This window comes from Anas acuta, chromosome 3 (genome assembly GCF_963932015.1).
Source record: "Anas acuta chromosome 3, bAnaAcu1.1, whole genome shotgun sequence".
NCBI classification, from domain to species: Eukaryota; Metazoa; Chordata; class Aves; order Anseriformes; family Anatidae; genus Anas; species Anas acuta.
In genome coordinates this window covers 39,715,016-39,734,721 of record NC_088981.1, presented here as the reverse complement: position 1 = coordinate 39,734,721, position 19,706 = coordinate 39,715,016, and the positions used below count along the sequence as shown (strand labels likewise).

The following is a 19,706-nucleotide window of genomic DNA, read 5'->3' as shown; positions in this document are numbered from 1 at the left end:
TCTTATGACTGACACAATAACAGACAGCAACAGAAGACATTACTTTTTTTTTTTTTTTAGTGGAAAAAGATGACTAATATTGTGGCCTGTTACAGGAAAAATATGGATGCTTGAATATGAATCATTATTCATGATTTTCAGCAGGGCATCCTTTTTTTTTATTATTATTGGAGGTGTTTTTTTCAGTACCATGAACATGACTGTTGCAGTTAAACAGCAATTAGGCAGATGACCTGTGAAGAAAGCTAGAACAAACAAAACAAGCCCTTCTTATAAGCAGCATTAGAAATTAATGTCAATAGTAAATAATGATCTGAGTAGAAATATTAAACTTGTTAGTGATATCACATTTATGAAAACTGTAATAGCTTAAATCATTAATAGAAAATTAAATAAATCTTCTTTCTTCTCAGTAATGCTGGTAAACTATTGTTGGGTATGGAGGGAAAGAAAATCAAGCAATTGATTTTGCTATGTAAGGGCTGCTTGTGCGTGGGGGCGTTTTTGTTTGTTTTCCCCCTTTTCCCAGACAGGCTCCTGTCCTGAGCTACCCTACAGCATGTTGTCACAGCTTTGCTCGAGAAAGTGAGGAAGGTATAGCATTCAACTTCACCAGCAACTTCACCAGAGAGATGTAGAAATAGCTTGCTTACTGCTAAAGCAAGGATCAACACCCAGCAGTAAGCTTCTTCCACTTTTGTTCCAACACAGAATAGCACTTCCCTTCACATCAGAGATTCATGCATTCATTCCAACATGATTCTGCTGTGGGCTAGTACTGAAACATGTTTTTGCATCTGGATGACATTTGCAGTGAGTTGTGGCCATTCATCTTAAGAAAAATGCCTTTTTTTGGTTGGAAATGTAGTCTTGTATCACATGATGCTTTAGGAGTCAAGTGCCTCTGAGCTATAAGACTTAAAAAAAGACTTAAGTTATGAAAGTACTTATGCTGGTTTCTCTCAATTCAGCTTGTTGCAAAACTGAGCCTGGCAGCTACTAAAGATAAGCAGGGAAGGAATAAAAAATAAAATTGTCCTTTTTTCTTTTATGGAAGGACAAAAACTGTAATGTTAAAGCAAGCATGAAATTTTCCGTATGAGAAAATGTCTGGGGGCAGCTTACATAGCAGAAAATCAAGTGCTACGTGGTCTTACTGAGACTAGTATGAAGATAGTCTTGCATGGTAATTTAGTGAGCCATAGTGCTACTTTTCACTGTTAGATTCATCTCTGAGTTCCCCTTAGGAAATTCATGGGAAGCAGGAGAATAGTTTTAGTTCTTGGGAAAAATATTAAGCCAAGCCTTGCCTTATGTTCATTAGCAGAAAACAAAAACAAACAATCCCGAACATCCTTCCCCACTCCCCCAAAACCCACAACAAACCAACCACAACAAAACACAATCTAAAAAAAATGCTGGGAATGGTTCAGATGTCCTTGATCTTTGTTAAACGTTTTGATATTTAGTAGAATAGAATAGTTCAGTTGGAAGGGACCATCAAAGACATCAAGTCCCACTGCCCAACCACCTCAGGGCTGCCCAGAACTTAAAGCATGCTACTGAAGGCATTGCCCCACTGCCTCTTGAACACCAACAGGCATAGGACATCAATCACCACTCTAGGAAGCCTGTCCCAGTGTCTGATCACCATCATAGTAAATAAATTTTTCCTCGTGCCCAGTCTGACACTTTCCAGACCAGCTCCATGCTATTCCCATGCATCCTGCCATCGATTCCCAGGAGCCTCCTGGAACCTACCTCTGTGCTTTGCCACCTCAGGAAGCCACAGAGAGCAGTAAGGTGGCCCCTCAGCCTCCTTTTCCCTAGACCAGTCAGCCCGAGCGTCCTCAGTCTCTCCTCACAGGACAGGCCTTCCAGCCCTCTTACCAGCCTTGCTGCCCTCCTCTGAATGTTTTCAAGTACTTTAACATCCTTTTTATATTGTGGAGCCCACAATATAGTAATATCTGAATTAATGGTGTATTAACTTATTCCTTGCTATTGATTTAAATTTGTTAACAAAATCTATATGATTATAGTAGATCTTTGGGTGAAACTTGTCATCTTCTGTCTACTCTGTGTGCCCCTACCTGAAGTTTCTCCCATTGGTCTGTGCAGGCTCTTTCCTTGAAGGCTTCTGTATAAAGCCAGGTTTAATTCATTTTATTTATAAAGCCTAGAGATCATTTTCTTGCAGATCATGAATGTTAACTACATTGTACAGGTGCAAAAGTTTGGTCAAGGAGATAAATTTGCCTGCGATTAAGCAATTAGGAATTAGAGCTAAATCAGCAACTTGGCTCTCAGTCCCAGTCTTTCTGTTAAGCCCTGTTGCTCTACATGCTGCTGTATTGAGGAGAAGGGAACAGAAAACAAAAGATACAATATTTGAGGTAGAAAGCTCAGACAAGGATAACTACACTGCAAAATAAAACAGGAGCCATGAGTAGGCTGATGCTTTGTTGTTAGATTTAGGAAGAGGTACATTTCTTCTTAAGGAGGAATTTTATTACTTTTTTTTTTTTCTTAAAGATGACAAAGAACATTTGTAGTGCACAAAGAGGGAAAGCCTGATCTCAATTCATGATCATAAAAACTTGCTTCCCCTCCTTTCACCATTTTCTCTATAAGCACAGTGCTGGCTAGGTCAAATAAATCAGGAAAAAACTGGTCTGTCACCTAAAGCACTCTGTCTCAGACTTCATGCTCTTGAAAGTGCTGTTCTGTACTTGTCCCCAGCTAAGCTCCATTTGGGCTATACTAAGATTACATGCAACTTCTTTGGTAGATTTCTGAATTAGCATAGAATTATTTTTTTTTGCAGTTGTTTTACTCGGGCTTTGTTTTTTATTATTATTTTCACAGATATGATACAACTGGGCTCTGTAGGCTTAGTTTAAAAAAAAAACAAAAACAAAACAAAATGCATGTGTTAATTAGTTGTGGAGTCAGGCCAAGGAAGTATTTATTTCTGCAAAGTGTCACCAAAGGAAATAGCAAATGGACGGGCAGATGAGATGTGTGCCATAATGGACAGCAGGAGTGATTTGCTCAAGGCCTGAACAAAGCATTCCTACTGGGATGGAGCTGACAGAACACATACAAGTTTGGTCATCAGAGCTAACTGTGTGTTATAAGGGCAGAGATGTAAGAAATGGGACTCTTCTGATGGTAGACCAGCCTTCGTCTGTGACTCCTTGGTCAGCTTGTTGTGGTGATTGAGAGTTTTTTTTTTATTTTTTTTTTAATCTAATTTAATCCAAAATGAACAGGAATGGGCAATGACAGATGGGATATGGATATAGGCTTAGGAGAAGATATGGCATGCTAAGATTTTCATTTGGTACATTTACCTTATTTGAAACTAGACTAATGCATCTACAGCTACTCAGTACTATAAAAGTATTTTCAAAAATGAACTCAGCTAAGAATGACAGTTTTTGAAAGACAGTGTTCTCATTTTTCTCCTATTTTTTCTCTGGTTAAGTCCCCCAAAACAATTGGTTACTGCCAAGAGAAAAGGAGCACAAATATTATCTTTTCCTGTCTCTTAAAGGATTGCCAGTGGAAATGTGGATGACACACTAATGAACTGCTGTACAAAAGACTCAGTCGAGAGAAAGTGAATATGATAGTCTAGCTATATCTTGGACTATCTTCATGTTGATGTAACTTGCTTTCTAGATAATTCCAGAATTTAAGTTATGTTTATGACAGATAATCAGTCTGGCATTAAGTGATTCTATTTTTTTTATAGTATCATTATTTTTAAATGTCATGGTTCTGTGGAACTATTTCTGTGCTTCAGCTATTTAATGTTTTCTGTTGGCCTCATCTGGATTCACAAGGGACTGTGCTAGTATTGGTCAATCATACCGGCTTTCAAAGTTGTGCCTTTTTATTTTGTGAGTGTGTGCATTTAATTTCAGTTCTGACCTAAAGAGAGCCTAGTTAGGAGATATCAAATATTGGAGCTTTTTTTTATTTACTTTTTATTTTTTTTAACAGTAAATCAGAGATCATGATACTGTTCTGGGAGCTGGACCAGTGCTGAGAGGTTGAGGTCTCTGACTTCATAGATGTGTCAGAAGGTCAAACAGGGAGTGTGGTAATAACCATCAACAGCCAGTAAATCATTCTGCTAATCTTCAAATCGTATTGTCTAGAGAAGGCACTTATTAGATGCGAGGAATGGTGTTTGATGTAGGAAGTCAAACTTGTGACATTTCTTTCTAGCTTTAAACAAGAAACTATATTCAAAAAGACTGTCCCAGCTCATCACCTATCTAGTCATGCTTGGCAAGTTTTGGCCTTCCATGAGCTAGTTGTAGAAAAAAACATTAACTGAAAAATTGTTTAGGTATAAACTGTGACTGTATGAAGTCATTTTTTTTTCTTTATTCCAAGTCATTTTTTTAATCTCAGGTTCTTCTAAGGTAGAGGTTTGTTTTAGATATGGTAGTTGTCTTGATACAGCAATGATAACTTCATTATCACCACTTAAAAGTCTAACATTCCCTAAATGAGGACAAAATAAAATGACTTAACTTTGAATTTAAAAAACAAAACAAAACAAAAAACCACACACATGGAATTCTGGCAGTTGTTGGGTGCTTTTCCAAGTGACCTAGCTTGAAAAAATATGGTTTTATTGCCAGGGAAAAAGCAGCTCATTTATGAACATGAAATGAAAAGGTTTTAAAAACTCCTAGTATTCAAATGTGTGCCAAATACAGTTTTGGACAGCATGTAAACAACACCCTTAAATCTGGTTTAAAACTAGTTCTGGTCTTTTGGTGCTGTAACTTGATAATAAATTGAATGATTTTTTTTTTTTCTTCTTGTTTTCTGTAACACTCTTACCCCACTTTCCACAGGTAAAAGATCACTTTTGTACACTATGAGTTTTACATATGTATACATATGTATTGCTGGATAGACAAGTTTGCCTTCATGATACATACAGAAGGAGGAATTTATTCAAATTTCTCTGCAGACTTCTTTATTTTTTTTCTTTATTTTTCTTTTCTTTTTTTTTTTTAGACTGATTTTATTATCTGGAGAGTGTTTCTAACAACTAGCAAAAATGAGTAGGAAATAAAAGCTGGTTTAGGGTAAAATTAATTACATAGCTTGCATTTTTACTTGGTTACCTGGATTCTACTTTTCCAAGAGCAAAGCTGTTTTTAAAGGCTTCAGAATTATTGCAGAATCATCTAGGTTGGAACATACCTCCAAGATCACCTTTTCCAACCTCTTGACACGAACAAGTCCTCCACTAAACTACATCACTGTGCTCTACATCTAAACGTCTTTTAAAGACCTCCAACAATGGTGACTCAACCACTCCCCTGGGCAGCCCACTCCAGTGCCTAAATGAAAAGACTTTTTTTTGTTTTTAAGCTAAGTGCTTACATGTATTAGCATGTAGGATGAGATCCAAACTATCAATGCATTAATACATCTATGTCTCCAATGAAAAGTTAATGCAACCTTTTTTTTTTCCTGTCCAAATCCTGTAAATGGTTAAATAGGGGATTGCTAAAAGAGAACTAAGAAATAAAACTAACTTGAAGACAAGAGTTTAGATGATACAGTTGCTATTCTCTATTCCAACAATATAGTTAGAAATAAGTTCCTCACCATTATGAATATGTAGTAATTGAAAAAATTTCATGTTAAGGCTCTGGGTACAATTGAATAGTTGGCTAGTGAAAGCTGATGCTGAATGAGAAAAACATTTTGTTTGAAAACAAAGGATTTTTTTTTTCCTTCATGGAAAAGGATATCTCATAAAAATGTTCTGTTGTACATGAAATTTTAATACGTTGTGAGATGTTTCAGATGTACTGACTGTACAGTGGTACAGTCTCTGGTGGCTCTGATATCCTAAAATATAAGAAAGTGATAACTGTGGGCATTTTCCTCTACCAGCCTGATCATTGCCCTCTGTATTGCCTCATTTGGTATAGCGGGTTGTCTTCATCAGAAATACATTAAAACCAGCAAAGAGGAAGGCTAGTTAGGACACACTAAGAACCTGGTTTATGTCTTGAGATAGGTTATTGTGTTACTATTCATCTCTATTGTGAAGCTGAGCAAGATCCCCTTTAAGAGGATGTAGGATTGCCTTATGTAGGAAGATGCTTGCAGGATTGGATGACATTTATTTAGAAGGTATGGGTCAAAAGTGATAAGACTAAATGACATATTAGAAGAAGGCTGCTCACTGTTTGGGGAATGAACTACTAAAATAGCAATCCTAATATTGCAGTGGAAGTAAGGAACCTAGGTGACTTGAAATATGGTATTGAAAGAATGGTTACAGGGCAGTTGTTTTAGGCTTAGAAATGCAAGACTGTAGTAGGAATATCCCTAACACACAACCAAATTCTTCTTTAAGGAAATTCTGCTCCTTTTGTAGCTTTCTGGCCTGTTTTAATTTGATTCTGTTAATAGGTATTTTGCAGGATAAAACTTTCCATGATCTTCTGTTTCTTGGTCTTATTTTTATTCCTGTTCTGTTGCTTAGTGGGGTTTGTTTGTTTGTTCTCCCAAGTGTGGACTGCAGGTACATTTGGGATTTCAGCACACTACTGTAAGAAACTTCTGAAATGCCTGGCTGATATGGAGAGAGAATATGCTGTGCTGCTTATCAGCGATAAAATTAGGATTATCTGTCTTTCAACTCAGACTGAAGCTTTGCATCCCATATGTTACTTCTTTCTTTCTCCTTAGCCTTTTCTGATGAAAATCAAGCAGCAGAGTGGCGCAGCGGAAGCGTGCTGGGCCCATAACCCAGAGGTCGATGGATCGAAACCATCCTCTGCTAACAATCTTTTTTTAAAGCTTAGACTTAGTGCATAGTGACATGGTTTAGTTGGTTATACTGGCAGTAGGGTGATGGTTGGACCAGATGATCTTGAGGTCTTAATGATTCTATGATTCCTCAGACTACCTGCATAAGTCCCCTCAACATATTTTCTGCCATTTTCCTGGACAATAGATATGGCAATGTCTTTGATTTGTAGTTCTGCTTGAATTGCTGTTGGTTTGTCTTTTTGTTTTCATGCAAGAGGTCATAAATTGATTTTTTTTTGTTGTCAACATTTTGTGTATTGTTGTTAGTGTGTGTGTTTGTTCGCTTTTTTCACCATCTGATCGTGGTTTTCACACTGGAGATTGAAGGATTGAATGGTGGTTTTGGTATGGTTTCTGAGGATGTTCTTGGAATAAGCTTCATGAATACTTGTTCCACAGGTGTTAGGCTTGGCCCAACACTTCTGACTTTTTATCTTGAAATCACTGACTTGTCAGGCCTAAGTGAATAAGAATTGGAGACATTTACTTTGCATTTTTTTGACCATTGGGCTAGTGAGACTTGTCCTTAGTCCCCAGTTGTTCTCTATATGAAACAATCAAAACTACCACTGAGACAAACTGAGAATGACTTATGAATGATAATTTGGATACATACTTGAGAGTCTAATTTCACTAACAGAATCCAGTGGACATCATGATAAATATTCAAAATAATTGAAAATTGAAGTAGTGAATTTTTTCCATAAACAAAACCATTCCCCAAATATATCTCCTACAACGCAAAAGTTAATGAGAATTTTTATTAAGTTAGGTGATCATTTTGTTGTTTTTTTTTTTTTGCAAAAGTTTATTATTTTTTGTTTGTTTTTTTCTCTTGTCTAGCATCAGACCATAGAAGGACCGTGTTTTGTTCTGTCTGTAATCTCTGTGGGTGATGTAAAATATGAAATAACATGACTGTTTCTGCAGTTATTGCTGTAATTAAGTTGTTTATTGAGAAAATGAAGATTTCTCTTGCTGCCAATTTTTTTAAATGCTTTCAGTGGGAGAAATGATAACTAAGCACATTTAAACCTAGGCAATTAAAATGAGTGTAATTCAGTAATTCTGGAGAAACATCCTTATCTCTGTTATTGCCTTTTTTCTTTTTGTATGAGTAAGTGACTTCCAGCTTGAAATTAGCTTCTCTAATAGCACTTGTTGCTCGATGAGGAGTTTAAGAAATCTAAATAAGACTGAATTACAGTGAAGTCTGAAGGTGCCAATACCAGTTATTTATTCTATGGAGACCATCTTCATTGGACTTTGAAGAAGTTCTTGTAAGAATTTTGTAGCCTATAAAAAAAACAACTGACCGCAAATTGCTTTTACAGATGATTTTTTTTTTTTTTTTTTACTGCCTAATGACCCTATTAGAAAAAAGTCAAATTCTTTTGAAATAGAACATTTGAGCCGTTTAAAAAAAAACATACGGCCTAAGTTACGGGTAATTCGGAAAACATAATGGAAAGCATGTTTTTGCAAAGTAGGTTATAGGATGTGTGCTGGTTTTATTCCCAGCCTTACAGAGTAGGACTTGAGCACTCATCTTAACCCAATTAACTGATCTATTGGGCACAGACACATGTACATAAGTACATGGGAAAAAGAGCTGCCTGATCAGGGGCATTTTTGAAGTTGAATGTCAGAGTCTAGGGTGGCTCCGGAGCTGCTGCTGCGAGTTCTACCATGCCATGGGGAGAGAGGTTTCACTGTGCAGCTCCATAGCTGCCTTTGTGCCACAATGGGGTTAGTAGCTCTTGTGCTTCTGGTTGGTTTTTGGAGCTGCTCGGGAGTCAAGCAAAAATATCCAGCTGTTCTCAGGACATTCAGGTTAAGTGTTTAGTGCAGCAAATGATCACTGTGGTACATTCCTACCAGAACAACAGATATGACGTGCATGTGCAACCCGATTTATAGTTCTCTAAAGGCCAAATAGCCATTGTTGTAATTTCTCTGTGCTCTCAAATTTGCTCCTGGCCAAATTCCTTCTTATGCATATGGCCCAGGTAATGCACCATGCAGAGAGAGTTGTATGGGAGCTCAACTGCTGTGAAATCCTTCCTGTAAGTGAGGGCAAGAATTTGGAGTGCAAAGCATTGGTTCTATTAAAGATTTTATGTAGTCCTAATTTGTGCTTTGTACGTGGGTCTAAATCTGCATGAATGCCACCGACTTTATGAAATTCTCTGCCTTTTAATGAGGACCCTTCTGTCAGTGCCCTGGCAGTGCTCTGCCATCTCTGGAATATTCTTCAAAAGAAATCCAGTATTTGCCCAAATGCATAGCATAAAACAAAAGACCCACTGGTTTGTGAGTGTATCATGCATGCATTTTCTTGCACACCTCTCATTGTCTTAACTTTGATCTGGTGGAGCTTCACATGAAGTTTTCCCCAGAGCAGAACAGCTTCTCTGTCTTGCTAGTCTTTAAAAAGAATGCTTTAAGAACAGTGCAAGACTCGGACCATTTGGGATGATGGTATCAGGTCTCTCTCATGGTGCTTCTTTGGGATGATGGTATCAGGTCTCTCTCATGGTGCTTCTGTCTCTTCACTGAGGACACAGTGATTTGAGAACTAAATTCGAAGGATCAAAAAGAGTAAGGTGCTGAGTGGACAGATTGTTTGCCAGCAATCAAGCTTCTCTTGAGCGTGCTATTTCAGCTCAGATTTTCATGTCTGCTACCATTTACTAAATTTTGGTCATTAAATTATCAGCTTTCAAAATGAAAAAAGAGGAGGGGGGAAGAGCAAAAGTTAATGTAGAAAGCTGTTGCATTGTCTAACCGTGTTTATTTTTTTAAAGTCCCAACCATGGATTGCATTCGATGCCTGTTTCTTTCCAAAACTTTTGCTAGTCTCAGTGTTATAAAGCAGGTTACTGCTAGCATCCTGTTAACACATACATGTGTCTTCTGATTGTTCTGGGTAGATTTACATGTACAACCAGGGAGCAGTTCTCATAATGTCTCAGACTTGTGTGTGTAAAAAATGTCCCTGAGTGTGAAAATGAGGAAGAAAATCCCCACTGCTCTAGTGATTTTGGACAGGGCTGGTACTTTCAAGTAACTATTTTCTTTCCTTATACTGTGAAACCTGGTAGCTCTTAACAACTGGAATTTCTTTTTGTACATGTTTTTGCCAAGCTCAGTAACTAAGGGAGTCTGTGAATTGTGATAGCTTTCTTTGGGTCAGCTGACACAGCTGTCCGTGTGCAATGGCTATACCAATGCAGCTGACACAACAGCCATAGCTGTACAGAGTACCTAAGAAAGGGGTGAGCATTTGCTGAACTATGCTTGTGCTGTCTTCCCGTCTTTGCTGGAATCCATGGTGTCACCTGGTCTGTTCGTAGTCAACAATAAGAAACTTTTCTGTAAGCTTTTCTACATCAAAACTTGGTGGATAGTAGTAATTTTCTGAAAAAGAATACACTGAAAACAAAGAAAAAAAACTTTTGATTTGTAGTTGTTGTTGCCTTTTTTTTTTTTTAGGTGGTTTTATGTAAAAAGTAGCATTGCTAATGGAAGAAATTAGACTTGATTACATGGCTTGTTGCACTCCAGTCTTGTGCTCTGACCTAAAAGCAAAAATAAAAAATCTGTTTTTTAATAGTTACACAAGCTTAAAAAAAATAATAAAATAATGCAGGTGAAGTTTTAAACTTGTCATTTTCCGCTTCCCAGCAAATCATCAAGGGGCATGCTCCGGTCGCTGTACATAATAAAACTCACAAGATTGCTTTCCAAAGTACGTAAATTATAGCATTTCCTATTTTTGCAATCTTCTAAATGATTTCAACCTTGTTGCTGTGGCTGGAGTGAATTCCTGTCTGTTTCAGGCTGCCCAGGGTTCAGACATCATGTTGTTCCTCTTTAAAGGGTATGCTGGTTTGTGGTGGAGAATTTTTTTTTATAACATCCTCTGGTAATCAGGACAGAAGTCTGAGGAGAACATCCAGATGTAAATTCAGACAATACATAGAGTAAAACATCAGAAAAGTGGGAGTGATTGATGCCAATTGGTACCAAAAAAGAAATGTTAAATATTTAAAATAGTAAGTAAACACCTGGTATGCTAGTGATTAAAATGTGCCACAGGTATTCCTTTCAGTGCTTTATAACTCTGCCAAAACACTTTCTTTCAATTTTCTGACAGTTTCTGTGGTGCTTGGGAAATGGGAGAAGGAAGGATAAAGAAGAAAGAGAATTTGGAAATGGAAACACTTTGTGAAAGTTGCATCTTCTGAGCTCAACATCTTGGGTGTGCATGTAGACCAACAGAGAAAAACAGAATAGTCTGAGCTGTATGTACTAATAGTATGTGAATGAAGCCTTTAAATTAAAGAGCAATTGATCTTTTCTTGATCTCTTTTTTTTTTTTTTTTTCTTTTTTTTTTCCTGACTGAGGCCCTTTACTCTGTTACCTACTTTTTCTTCACCTAGAAACCTAAGGTTTCTGAGAGTCTGGTATTTTATAACATGGTGCAGACTGAGGAACACAATTGGGATTACTTTCCACAGTCCCCCTAATAAGCCTGTATTATTTCTCACATCTGTTATAAAAGACTCTTTTATTCTCAGACTGGTTGTTTAAGAAATCAGAGACAGTCGGCCACTGTATTCCTTCTAACCATCGCACACACATAACATGTCACCCAGACACACCTTTTCAGTTTTGATGCTCTTTGCCTTAAGAAGAATGGACTGAGCCAATAACAGGTTGGCTTCCCCCCCCACACACACTTCTAAGCAAATAACCTTATCTTCAGCAAGTGGAAAACAAAATAACAGAAGTCAAGCTTCCATGGGAGAGTATGGAACATTCAGACTGAAATAGCATTTCAGCAGATTGAATAGCATTTGAACAGAGCATTACTCTACTTGAAGGTAGCCTGTGAGGAAATCCATGAGGCAGTAGGGCCATTCAGTGAGAAGCCAGTGCAGGCTGTTCCTATGCCTCTTGGAGACCAATGTATCTGGTAAGAGAGAGGCTGGTGGGCAAAGGATTATCTATTCCACCTTTTTAGCAGAAAGATCATTAGCTTTTCTGAGACTAAAGTAAAGATGGTAACACACTGATTTGCTGATGTGCCTTGGTACGAAAACCTGGAGATGACTTTTCTCCAGAAATTTCTGGTGCTGGAAAAATTACTTGGTTGTTGAAGCATTTGACCTTCTGCAAAGTAAAATAGTAAAATAAGTGCAGAAACTCAAGCTTATGTTCCATGGCGTTGACTCTGGATTGCCCGAGACCTTTACTTTTGCGGGTGGTAGTATTGTAGGCTGCTGGAAAAATTGTTCTAATCCTACTGATTTTAAATGGAGTACAAACTTTGCATAAAGCGGGCTTCAGAAATGCAGTTCATAATTCTCTGTACTACCCTAGCTTCTAGGAGCTAAATGGCTTCAGCTGTCATTCACAGATGCTAGAAGTACCTTAAAATTTGGAATAAATATTTTGATGTTTCTTCATAAGGCGTGCTTTGTATAGCAAAGCAGTAACAAGCACCTTTTCTGCCTGCTCCCAGATGTGTTTTTGATGCAGACAGATACTATGAGATTTGATTTTTTGATGTTGTTAACTAGATTTCTGCTATTTGCAGTCAGATCTGCTACCAGCATGTGCATATTGTGTTAGGAATTCACCCTCTTTTACATGAGTCCATGTGTGTTGTCTTGTAACCACAAAGGATAGGAGCTCTGTGAATTCCCATTCAAAGATTTGCAGGGCCTAATCTGAAGTCCAATAAGGTGAACTGGAACTCCTTCCAGTGTGTCATGCCCTTGAAGTCAGATTTCCTGTTAAACTCTGTCTTGTTTTAGCAAGTTTCACTGCAAAAAATAAGGAACCCTGGGATGTAACAGCATCATGAACATCAATGTAGTCCTCTCAGTAGTGCAATACTCTGGTTACTTTTCTCCATGTCAAATGAGCAAGAAACTTTGAAAACCATCTTAGCTTTTGTTTTTGAAGATTGAGAGCTATGCTGAGAAGAGTGTGTATACAGTCTAAACTGAATCAGTTTTATACTGTAGTTGTAATAAATTTAAAGGAGTTATTCCCCACTTAAAGTGAGTGTTACAAAACTTTATACCAAACAGTTTACAGGGGAAAAAACAACAGTACATGCATAAGTGATGTTCTGCGGAGGCTGAAATGTTAAAAAGACCTTTGTAACAATATAAATATGGAACTTAAAGTTGTATCAGCATTTGCTGTTAGTGGATTTTCTTTCTGATGCCTTATAAATTATTTCAAAGGGCCTAGAGCTTAATGATAATGAATTTTAGAATCTTCTAAAACTTATCTAATTACATATAGTTGTTTTTCTGCCTGCTAAAATTGTTAAATCTAAAAGTCTCAGTCTTCAAAGTGAATATGAAAATAAAAGTTCAACAAGATAACTCTCCTTTTTTTTTTTGAGAATGTTTAGTATTGTTTATATTTTTGTCTTTGTATGCTAGGTTGCAGCTTATGAAATATGGAATGGGTTCTTATGTTTGCACTTAGTACCATCAACAAGTCTTCACACGAAAATAAAATGAAAGTGGTCTTTCAGATTCATTGGTTGTGGTTTCCCATTCAAGAGATCCTATAATTTTAGCATTGTGTTTCTAATGCCTTGGATAGCTTTGCGCCAACACCTCCATTGTAACCTGCCCCACCTACTGTGTATTTTATGGCTCGGCTTTAAAATTCAACTCCTAGTTGAAACTTGTCATACCAAACTCAATGGCAAATTTTCTGCTTCATGTTTTCTCATTAAAGGATTCCTTCCTTTTTTTTTTTTTTTTTTTTTTTTTTTTTTTTTTTTTTCAATAAAGCTTTTTCAGGAATATCAAACAGGCAGCCTATAGATATGGTGTCTGACTACCATGGTGTGTATGTATATGCATTCAGCAAATACAGAATCTAGATGGAATAAGAAGTAAATGAGTAACAACTACAGCGACCAAAAAAAGTCTAGCAATTGTAAGGTCTGTTTCAACCTGCAAACAACCTAAAACAACCCTAGGAAGTCTGATTCTGCCACTTGCAAATTAGCAGTGTCCCTGATCGATTGGTTTAGAAGGTGGAGAAGACTTTGGAGTGTTATAAATGATTTAATTTGTGGTATTTTTGGAAAATTTCTGTGAATCTAGAACTGAGTCTCAGTGAAGGCAAAGCAGAAATTTGAGTTGTAATAAAAGGGCCATATGGGGAAAAGCATGGAGGAAGAGGAGGGAAACAGAAAAGCTTTTTAACAATTTTATTTTTTTTAAATATATATATGTATTTTATTTTTTTTTACTGCTGAATGACTCATTTGCTCTAGTTTGACCTTACAATGGGCCTTGGGATTTTTTTTTTTTTTCAATTGCAGTCTAAGTCTTTGGGACTCTGGAGAGGGAAAGCCCTCTTTTCTATGCCTTTATGCACCCATGTGGCAGATGAACTGCCAGCACTTCTGTGTCACCTAGAAGTGTTCTTGTCTTGAACTGGCTGAACAGTGCAGAAAACTAATGTGGGAGCAGTGATGGCTCACAGGTATTTTGATGATCTCCTACCCACTTAGCACCCCTAAGCAGTTAACAGACTTACTGCGGGTATCTAGCTGGAATGTCATCTCCCAAATCCCAGTACCACAAACCTGTAAACATACATTTGCATGTGGAGTGTGGAGGCAGAGCCTAGGAATGCCATACCAGGTACAGTTTTGAATCTCCTACAAAAACACAATCTAAATGAGCTTGATCATTGGCTTTTGGTCTTGTTTCAACTGTAAACATTTGTCCTGATCCCTCACTGCAGTTCCCTTCTGTGCTTTGTGAATGAACTGTACTGACTCAATATCTGAGGTTTGGGCTAATCCTACTGTGTGCCTGTAAGCTCTGGCTCCCTGTGCAGTACCTGGGTGAAGCTTTTAAAGGCTATTATAGATGACGCATTGTATTTTATTAGTGATTTTGAAAGACTTCCTCAGTAAAGTACCATCTCAATGAATGCTGGCATGGAGGACCAAAACACCAAAAATTGCATTTAATGAGCTTCAGTGATCTGAAGCTTGTCTTGTGAGTGAATCTATAGACTTCTATTCCATACAAAGCACTTATTTGCACTTATGGTGCCATTTTATTGACTATTAACTCATTGTCTAAGATTTTTCTTCAGTTCCTTTGTTTGCTCTTCCCCTTAGGTTAAATTACTCTGTATTGTCAGCTTGTTATTTTGTTAGCTTGTTGCTTATTCCTTGTTCCAGCTCACTTCTGGATTTTTTAAACAGTACAGTGCTTACCATACAAACCTCTGACTTGCTCTCTGCTGTTTCTTGTCTTTTATCAATATTACAATCTTAAGCATACTTTTTTTTTTTTTTTTTTTTTTTTTAAGAATTTGCAGAGACCTTGATGCTTCACTGTGGAAATTCAAGTTGGTGTTTTGTTGCATTCTTCATTTTATCAGCTGTGTTGATAACCTCATCAGTCAACTTCAGTAGGTTTGTAAAGTCTTTTCCTTCACAGAATCCATGTCAGCTGTTCTCTGAACAAAAGGAATTAATAGCCACTGGAACAACCCATACCTTTCTCTGTAACTTTGCTCTATAAGCTCTTTGACCAATACTACAATGTACCTAAATATTATCTATTTGCATGATATAAGGCTTTGAGGCCTATAGGTACCCCAAAACTTTTTTTTTTTTTTTTTTTTTAGAGTTTTTGTTATAAATGAAGTCTCAACTCAATCTGAATTTAGTAATATTTATAAAAGGTATAAAAGGCAAGTAAACAGTGCTGGGTGTGTGGGGGGTCTATGCTCCATCAACACGCACACACGAACATCAAACTTCCCAGAGATACGGAACATTGCTTTTACATACTAAACCCAAGTACACCTATACATATGCACAATCAGAAAAGTTAACAAACAATTCCTTAAGTTCCATAACTTAATAGTCTCCATTTTCCATTCCTTTTGAAGAATGTCTTGCTTTAAGTTGTCAAGCAACTCGGTATTCAGGCCTTACGTATCCTGTTCTTCCCAGATCGAAGAAAAGCATATCCATCTCCTTTTCAAGGCCAATAGGGCCTGGGTCAAAAGGCACGTCCAGGTCACCAGGGGCCATAACAGCAAAAGCCTGCGATGGCAGAAGCAGTGGGGGGGCTGATGGTATAGCAGTCAGATCAGTAAACGAGCCTGCAGCTCCCTCACTGTCTGGCAAACCACACGTTTCTGACTGTGGTCCCACAGGGCTCTTTAAGGCCTCAGAGACTACTCGCCAGGTGCTGAGCAATCCTGCTGCAACCTTGTCGCTTTTAGTTGCAGAGTCCCCCACCTTGAGCTCAGTTTGGTCCTGTATTTCAGGATCATAAACTGTCCGATTGTTAATAAGGAGAATAAGCTGTAAGGTTACCAGGACAGTCTTTGTTCTTAAGGACGTATGATTCCCCATAATGCGCAACTGCTTACCAGCAAGGGGCAACTGTGTGCGTGGGTCTCCTTCTCTCAGCTCGAGCTTCTTCCCAGCTCTGGTGCGCCTATTTCCAGCGACTTTCCGTACGAGCTTCTCTAAGCAGTTTGCTGAGTCTGGCCGAACCTATCTTCATGAGGCAATCAATGTGCCTCTTCCCATCCTGGTCTCTATTTTGCTAGCCTGTTCCTTTTCATTCCTTTTTTCTGCTTCTTTGTTGATGACATAACTTCGTTATATCATGTTGCCTCTTCTTATCTTGAGGGCAGGCTCTCCTCTTATACCCTTCTCCCACAGCAGTTATTTTGAAAAGCACTTTTCATTGGTCAAACAACTTTGCAAATAACAGCAACGGCAAACACCCAGGAACTTCCATGCCTTAACAGCTGGAGAACAAGCAACCCAGGACTGCATGGAGTCTCCTGAATCACCCTTCTTTGTTCCCTCTAAACTCTTTTACATTCCTGATGGCCTCGTCGTTAAGAGTCTAATGTTATCATTAACCACTGCGCTTTCTGACCCCCATGGCCACACTCCCAAATCCCCCCCTTCTTTATTAATATCAACCATCTTCTTGACACTAATTACCACTCCATATATAACATTTTGAATCATATTTAGCCTTACAGGCCAATCACAAGTTGAGGTGGTGTTTAAGAAATGAGGACGTGCATACATCACAAGTCTGAGCTCCAAGTAAAATTCTTTATTGATGTAGGAAAATTTTCACTTGATACGCAGAAACATCTTCACTCTTCCCCCTATTTGTCTTTGGCACTGTATGATTTTAAGCTAATGGTATAGTTCATTACTGAATATAAGTGTTTGACACAGTTGTGTAAAGTACAGAGAATTTAAACTTCAGATAATCTTATGAAGATGAATATATAAACAGCTTGAAGACAAATAGCCAAAGATTACAGATATGTGAAAGCTGTTCTGAACCTTCTCTACAAAAGAATGACAGAATTATAGAATATCTGACTTGGAAGGGACCCATAAGGATCATCAAGTCCAACTCCTGGGTCCCCAAAGGACCACCCAAAAATAAAAACCAGACTCTGTGTCTGAGAGCGTTGTCTGAACACTTGAATGGCTCAGTTCCATGACCACTGCTCTGGGGAGCCTGTCCCAGTGCCGACCACCCTCTGGGTGCAGAACCTTTCCCTAACCTCCAGACTGACCCTCCCCTGTCCCAGCTCCATGCCATCCCCTCGGGTCCTGTCGCTTTCCCCAGAGAGCAGAGCTCAGCACCTACCCCTCCGCTCCCCTTGTGAGGGAGCTGCAGGCTGCCATGAGGCCTCCCCTCAGCCTGCTCTGCTCAGGGCTGAGCAAACCAAGGGCCCTCAGCTGCTCCTCATATGTCTTCTAGACCCTTCGCCATCTTTGTTAAGAAAACTTACTTTTTGCAGTATTCTTGTTTATATATTTATTTATTTACCCAAAAGGTTCTCTTTCAGTATGTTTACTCTCCTGTTTTCACAGTCCATTCTTCAGCAAGGTAAAGCAGCACTTGCACAAAGTAAACTGTGTGAAGACCATAAACATTACTCCACTGTAATTTCAGTTGTTGAGATAAAGCTATTTCATAAATAGCTAGACAGGTAGTTGCACCTAGCAACTGAAGGAATTCCTTGTTCAGTTGTACAAAAAAAATTACCCCCAAAATAAGTAAATAATTAAACCACAGAATCAAGGAAGTATCTTCCAGTTTCCGCCAGGAAAACAAGGATAGCCTGATAAAAGGGCTAAATGACCCTTAATGAAATGAAGTGGTAGAGGTTGAGCCAGAAGAGATTGAAAAGTATTGTGGATCTGTGTAATAGTGATTTGGAAATGCATACCAGAGCAAATTCTTTGTGCTTGGAGAAAAATAATACTAAAAATAGCTGACATTGGTTTAATCTAATTAGTTTTTGATAAATCCAATATAGTTGTTAAGGCGATAGAGAAGTAAGAGAGGGCAGAATAGCATCAAGAGATGAAGCTGAAATGCAGATACAAAGATTTCCACTTAGGATGATGGGGAGTGTAAAAGGAGAAATAAGAGAAGCAGAATAATCTCTATGAATATGAAACAACATTATTGCAAAGAAGATCTGGGATTTAGGCTAGGTGTTAAAGCATAATGAATACACATGAAAAAAAAATTAATGAACTACAGCATGTGAGAAGAGGAGCTGATTATCCCTCTTCTGGTGCTGACTATGAAGTCTCAGCTGGATATGGTATTTTAAGAAATGCACACCAATTGGCAAGAGTTCAGAAAAGAACTTCAGTAATGATTGCACTGGAAAACATGAGCTGTGAGGAAAGACTGAAACTTAGAAAAGATTAAGATATAAAATAAACTGTTAGGGATGCATTAGTGTTCTTAAGTGCAAGAGGTGGAGTGTGTGTTTTCTTGAGGTTCTTTTTAGTCAAGCATTTCAAAGGCAGGAGTTTTGGACTCAGCAATAGCCATACTCTTATGGAAGCAGCTACTTGAATGAGGGACTCGGTAAGAAGAGAGAGGAGAAGAGACAAATTAATCATTGCTGATTTTGCTGCAAGCCCTTGAATAAGTGGATATAAACCTAATTTTTCTTAAGTTCTCAGGTACTCAGCGTCTCTAAACTGCTTTAAATAAGGATTAGTAAGACTACGTGTATTAGATGGCAACTTGAAAACAGATGTACTGTTTAGGAAGTCTCCCTAGAACTGGCTGCTATTAGTTTCCTTTTCCACCACCACCAGGTCTTCTGCCTGCAGCAGTTTTGGAACATCCTGCCTACAGGACGCAATTCCAGATGGTCCAATGCAAGCTGTCTGTTGAAATGTATGAATTCCTGCTGTTGGGGAAAAAAAAATGAAGCAAACTCTTGGGAGAATACATTGTTCCTCCTCTCCTGAGGTAGCATGCAAACTCTTTTGATAGCATTGCAAAGGAAGAATGAACTTTGTCCCAGTGTAGAGGTTTCCATTAAAAAACTTCCCATAACTATTTCTGGTACAGGTTAAAAACAAGTAAGCTTTACAAAAATGGGACTTCTAAATCCACATTATATTATTTAGAACAGAAATGGAACAGAATTGAAATATGCAAGATTGAGAATCAAGCATATCACATGATCTTTTTTTCTTGGCTTAAAATATAGAATCTACTGTTTTTTACAATCCACACACAAGTCTTTTTTTGACTTCCTTTTTTTACAAACTTGTTGCCTTTACTAATACACTGAGACTGTAAAGTAGTGCAGAAATTTTGCAAAATGGAGAAATATCTTAAAACTTTAGACAGGTGAAAGTATTGGTAGGCTTCATATTTTGAGACAAGGATGGAGTATTTTTGTGGATGAGTAGAGGTTTCCTGAAATGTTCATGGCATCTCATTTTGCTGGGATTTGACTT

At 38.0% G+C, this 19,706-nt stretch overlaps 1 non-coding gene across 1 annotated transcript; it reads left to right on the top strand.

Moving 5' to 3' along the window:
• Positions 1 to 6,763: 6,763 nt before the first annotated feature.
• TRNAM-CAU (transfer RNA methionine (anticodon CAU)) lies at positions 6,764 to 6,835 on the top strand. The gene has a single exon. It is a non-coding gene; the product is annotated as a tRNA-Met (tRNA).
• The last annotated feature ends 12,871 nt before the right edge of the window (positions 6,836 to 19,706 follow it).